Source organism: Mercenaria mercenaria, chromosome 18 (genome assembly GCF_021730395.1).
Source record: "Mercenaria mercenaria strain notata chromosome 18, MADL_Memer_1, whole genome shotgun sequence".
NCBI lineage: Eukaryota > Metazoa > Mollusca > Bivalvia > Venerida > Veneridae > Mercenaria > Mercenaria mercenaria.
Window position 1 is genome coordinate 47670962 of NC_069378.1, and position 6000 is coordinate 47676961.

The following is a 6000-nucleotide window of genomic DNA, read 5'->3' on the forward strand; positions in this document are numbered from 1 at the left end:
TGGCGAATACACAACTGCACATTCTTATATACCACGGCGTATAACACATATGTAACATACTTCACAAAATGCGACATGGGTATACAATAACAAGATGTAGCCTGGACATATAACCGAAAGGCAATTACCTGCACAATATGCAACCTGGCTGCATAACTGAAAAAGCTATCGTCTGCGCAAATCACAGTTATAGATATATAGGCAACATTCCCTAATACGGTGCGACCTGGGCACATAACCCGAAAGTTATCACCCGCGCATATCAAAAGAATAAAAGCACGACTTAGAAATATATAACCTAAAAACTATTACCCGCGCACTGTGCAATATGCGACCTTGGCAAATAATTGCAAAAGCTATCACCCTCGCAAGTAGCAATTTGAAAATATTTAACAAAATGCGAACCGGGCATATAACCCAAAAGGATATAACCCGCGCCAATTCAATTTTGCAAATTGTGTACTATATAAAATGCAAACACTGATCTACTTAATGTTACATTCTTAAAAAATATATGAGGAATGTAAATTATACGAGATGCAACAAACGTAAGAAAACATGATAATAATTAACCCGAAAATATTCATGTAGTAATCCAGGGAGACTACTCTACATCTTTCGCGGAGCAATTGAAAATTCGGGATAAGCTGAAAAGTGTAATCACCCTTGAATTGACACATGACTGACAGAGGGAAACATTAAAATGAAATAAAATAAATAGATCTAGTGTGATCTGAATAAAATGAATAATATAAACCACGTGTAGCGAGTTTTAAATGAAAAAAAAATAATAAGATACTCCATTCTCACTGAGTATATCATACATTACATTATACATAGCAATAAGGCGTGTATTTGCCTGATTGTTTCTACAGAATATGTACAGTTCATAAAACATACACAGAACAAAAAGGTAACTTAATTAGAGAACGGCAGGAAAATAATACGTGTAACACATGTTCTTGAACAAATCGATTTTATATAAGTACAGTTTTGCCAAAACTACGGTTCTAACGATACGGACAGACGATTTTGACGGGAGACATTAACGTATCCGTCTCTAGAGAAAACGAACTTATTGTTAGCACTGACGGACGCTGCGCAAGATCTTAAGAAGTGCAAATGGTAAAGGTCGGGGTTCTGAGCTTAACCCTAATAAATCTCTTAAAGCTGAATTCGTGAGGGGTTTGTTTGACTGTCGTAAAATGTAAGTTTTAGACTTCTTACAGTAATATACAGGTCTGAAAATGTATTCAGATGAATGAGAAAATATTTTATCCTTATTAAAATATCTCTCTAAAAGACTGTCAGGACAAGAAACATTGCCAGTTCTAGCGGTCACAACATAATTATTTTCCCTTAAAATGTCAGCTTTTTATTTACTAGCATTTACAGAAATCTCACAATGACACTCAATAAAGGTAATGCCACTTCATTTCAGTTTCAGAACTTCTCTTATCCTGAAACATCATGCGTACATCAGTACAAACAGAGGAACCAATCTCAAATTGGCCAAAGAAATGTTCTCAGTGTCATGATCAGGCGCGAATCCAACTATTACCTGTTTTAAGATATCGGATATAGGTTCTTTCCATTTCAATGGTTTAGCATTACTACGAATGCATCCATATAAGCACAATTTAAGCCAACTGTCATTGCACGGGTTTTGTGCACCAGATAAAGCTGCCAGTGTGTGTGCCCAATTTATGGCGTGAAAAAAATCTTATTTGAGTGTGAGTTTATTCATGTATTAATACCACTGTTTCAAAACACAACTTGTGGAGGAGAAGAGTTTTGAAGTTATTGCAATAGCGGTGTTTATATTTGAATAGCCCTCATCTCTAGATTATGACCCAATTTCGCGATCATGGTCTTGAATGGTAGTGAGGTCCTATGGCTCCTTTCCGTATGATTCGAATCTCGTTAAAAGTTTTCAGACGTAACCATGGTCGCAACAGTGATAATTTTAATTGTGAACACTGACCAGTCACTAAATATGACCATCTAGGGCTATCCAAAGTAGTTTCCCCTTGCTAGAACCTATACAACTTCGTCTATCTTTTGTAGTCAGGAAGCCGAAATTTTGAGTGAAGTAAGTCAAGATAGTGCATTGAACTCTCGATTAAATTAATAACAGACCCACGACGCAAATGCTCTTCCTTGTATACATAGATACTTGAACACTTTTGGAAGAATCCTGTTGCCATCCAAACAGTTAAACTTGATTCTGACATTCCATCCTAAGGCGTTCCATTTGGACATATGCGTTTCTATTTTTCTCCATAAACCACGATGATGAAAATAGAAAGTTGAAACCACAGACATAGTAGTAAAAATCTAATAACGCACGATGAAAAAATAAGTAAATACGATGATGACATTCAAAATCACGAAAGCACGATGGTGGAAATATATATTTAAGCTTGTGTTTTCACGATCGTGGTTTCGCAATTAACTGACATCGACGTCCTTTCGCCTTTCATAGTGGCTTTGACATTCATCACCGTGTATTCGACATTCACCATCGTCGTCTCGACTTTTGTCTTTAAAACATGGTGGTTAAATCTTTAAACTTTCGCTTTTTCAAACTTGTAATTTCGACTTTCATTATCTTTGTTTCGACTATAACCAGTCAAGTTTCAACTTTCATCTTCAAATTTCGACTTTCATCGTTACGGTATTAGTTTCGACATTCCTTATCGTTATTTTGACCTTTTGACATCGTGATTTAAATTTTCATCATCGTAGTTGAGATTTTCAACATCGTGATTTGATTTCGACTTTTATCATCGATACTTTAATAAAAACACGAAATCATGAGACTAGGATGATGCAATTGAAATATAATATGTAAATTCGCCTTTTTATAATCGTTGATTCGACATTTGATTTTAACCATCGTCGTTTCGACTTTCATCATCGTTGTTTTGCAGCTTGACATTGTAACCGCAACTGGTTGGCGTAGATTCGTAGATTCAACTTTCTGCATTGTGATCTCAACTTTCAATATCGTACCCTCGAGTTTTATGTTTTTATGTGCAATGCAACTTCAGAACAAAAATGGATTAGTGTATTGTAAGAAAGTTTGAAAAGAAATGTTTCTCCTATGGTGTTCTGTTTATACGAGCGCATTTCAATGTTTGTCCTCGATGATGAAAGTTGAAACTATGTTGATGAAAAACAAAATAAGATAACGAAAAAAGAAAGTCGAAATTACGCTGGTAAAAGTCAGAACAATGATAACGAAAGTTGAAAGCTGAAACCACATTGACGAAGGCACCTTGTTAAAAACGCAAATGTAGAATGCGCATGCATCATCGTATTTTCGTCATTAAAACTTTCATTTATTGTGATTTCGATTTTCCCCATCGCATGTTTGACTTCCAGTATTGGGTTTCAACTTTCATTCCTGTGCTTTCAAGATTTTGTCTTTCGATGAAAGTGGTTTAAAAATATCAACACTCGATGGTCCTTTTAGTGCACCATTATATTCGTTCAATACTTTAGAAACTTTACATTGGCTCAGGTGAGCTTACTGTTCCAGATGCACTTATATTAGAGCTGTGTTATCAACATTTTCATTTCATACACATACATACATTTATAAGACGTAGAAATAATGGATTCAAGATGGCTGTAATTATATTGTTCGAAGTACGTTTTGTTAGTCGTTTAATCACTAATAAGATTGTTCCGGTGATATACAAAATTGCTTGATTTGTGTTCCATCAAGAAAATGAAATACAGTAACTGTTCTCTTAGTTAAATATATAAAATGCATTTTGGGTTTGATAACGAGAGCAAAGGTTCATGTGTGCTAAATAAAGTTAAACTCAAACATGAAATCAATCGTTACAGCATGAAAGATACATGTCTTAATCCCAAAGGATAAATTATTGTAAAATGCTCTACACGTTTTGACATTAACTAGACAACACCTCATGTGCAGGCTATGAATGGTAAACCTTTTCTCCGTGTACCTCCGATGTGTTCTATTTTCCCCGTCTTCAAACCAAAAGTAGATCTTCTTGACTGATAAATATTACAAGCGGGGGCCTCCGTGGCCGAGTGGTTAAAGTCGATGACTTCAAATCACTTGCCCCTCATCGATGTGGGTTCGAGCCTCACACGGGACGTTGAATTCTTCATGTGAGGAAGCCATCCAGCTGGCTTACGGAAGGTCGGTGGTTCTACCCAGGTGCCCGCTCGTGATGAAATAATGCACGGAGGGGCACCTGGGGTCTTCCTCCACCATCAAAGCTGGAAAGTCGCCATATGACCTAAAATGTGTCGGTGCGACGTTAAAAACCCAACCAAATATTACAAGCTGATATTTAATATCTTTTTGGTGCTAAATAAAATGCTTGCTAATGGCTCATTTGCTGTCACTGTACGGCAATGTGTTACTTGCTGAAAATGAAGTACTAAATATAATTTGGTCTTCATTTCTGACCTCAATGACCACATCACATTTAAGTGGTTCTTCTTTTTATATTACAAACAATATGCCAATAGATAATTAAACCGCGCATTTTTAAATTAGAGCTTTGAAAATGGGTACTAAAGTGAACACCTTTAAATTGACCACTCAGTCATGGATAAACTTTAAAACAGGTAAAAATATAGGGCCAATATTATTAGAAAACGTGTTTTGAATTATATTACAGTCCTGTGACTTCCGATGTTCGTTTGCGAGCACTAAAGTAAACATGTAAAATTAAGAAACACAACAACATGAGGTTTCACAAACTCTTTTTCATTTAATTTTGCTCATGTTTGAAAAATGGGTACTTGCAAATCTAAATGTTTCAAGTTTCTTTTTGAGACATTGTAAAAAGCAAAATCAGCGCGTGTGTTTGAAATGTATGTGTAATATGTCCCAAAATAAACCATTTTCGTAAGGGCCATAACATGTCTCACTAAGCCTAAGGACTTCTTATACCGAAAATTGACATCAAATCTATATCAAACGTTGATCAAATCTCAAATGTACTCTAAAAAGATTTATTTATAATTAGCTTTTTTAACGCAGAAACACTTGTACAGTTCACGTTATTGGTTTGTCCAAACCCTTCTGTAGTACACTTTGTCAACATCTGCATAATTTGTGGCCATTTCAGGTACTACACAGTACTTAACAATAATTTAAAGGAGCAATTTTGCCAAAATATATTAAATAACAGCATATAAGTGCACCGTTTGACGTGCAGTTGCAAGTGTTTCAAAACAGTTTTTTATATTTCTAATGATGTAAAAAGATCATAATTAACTTGAAGTTTTCGACTGGGTATAACACGTTCCATTTGCAGTTGACAGTTTCCATACTGTCGAGTTGTGACATAAACTAGCCCAATTGGGAATCAAATACGTTTTGTCATGAAATTTTGAATTAGTATTTTCTTTACCTGTGACATCATTTTGAGGATATATCAATTTCTCACCAGTCTGTTACAATGGGAATGAAGTATTGCGAGTTTGTTCATGAAAAGGGGACAGGTGCTATTCCATAATTATACAAAACGAAACTTGCAGGTCAACAAGTTCTGTGTCAGCTAGCGAAATTTCTTTAAGCATATCGGACATTTTGGTGTATCGAGTTTGAGATACGATTATGAAAATAAAATAGTGGAACCTTTGGAATGAAATTGTTATAGCGGAATTCCGCTAAGGCGTAGACTTCTGCTTATACATCACTTGACTTGGAAGCAGACGAAACAGTTTATTTGACTCGATAGCGTAATTCCGCTAACGAACATTTAACATAGATTATATGAGTTAACGGAATTTTCTAAGACAATGCTAAGCTGGTCAAACATTATAAAAATAGAAGTTAAGGTTTACTGTTTCAATGTAAATACTGTAGCAATGATTGAACTCTTCCACTCGTTTATACTACATAATTTTATTACACGTATTTGTATCGCTAGACAGATAACGTAGCGATAGCATACTGAAAACATTACGAATACCTGTATCTACCCCGCATTACGCTCAGGTGTG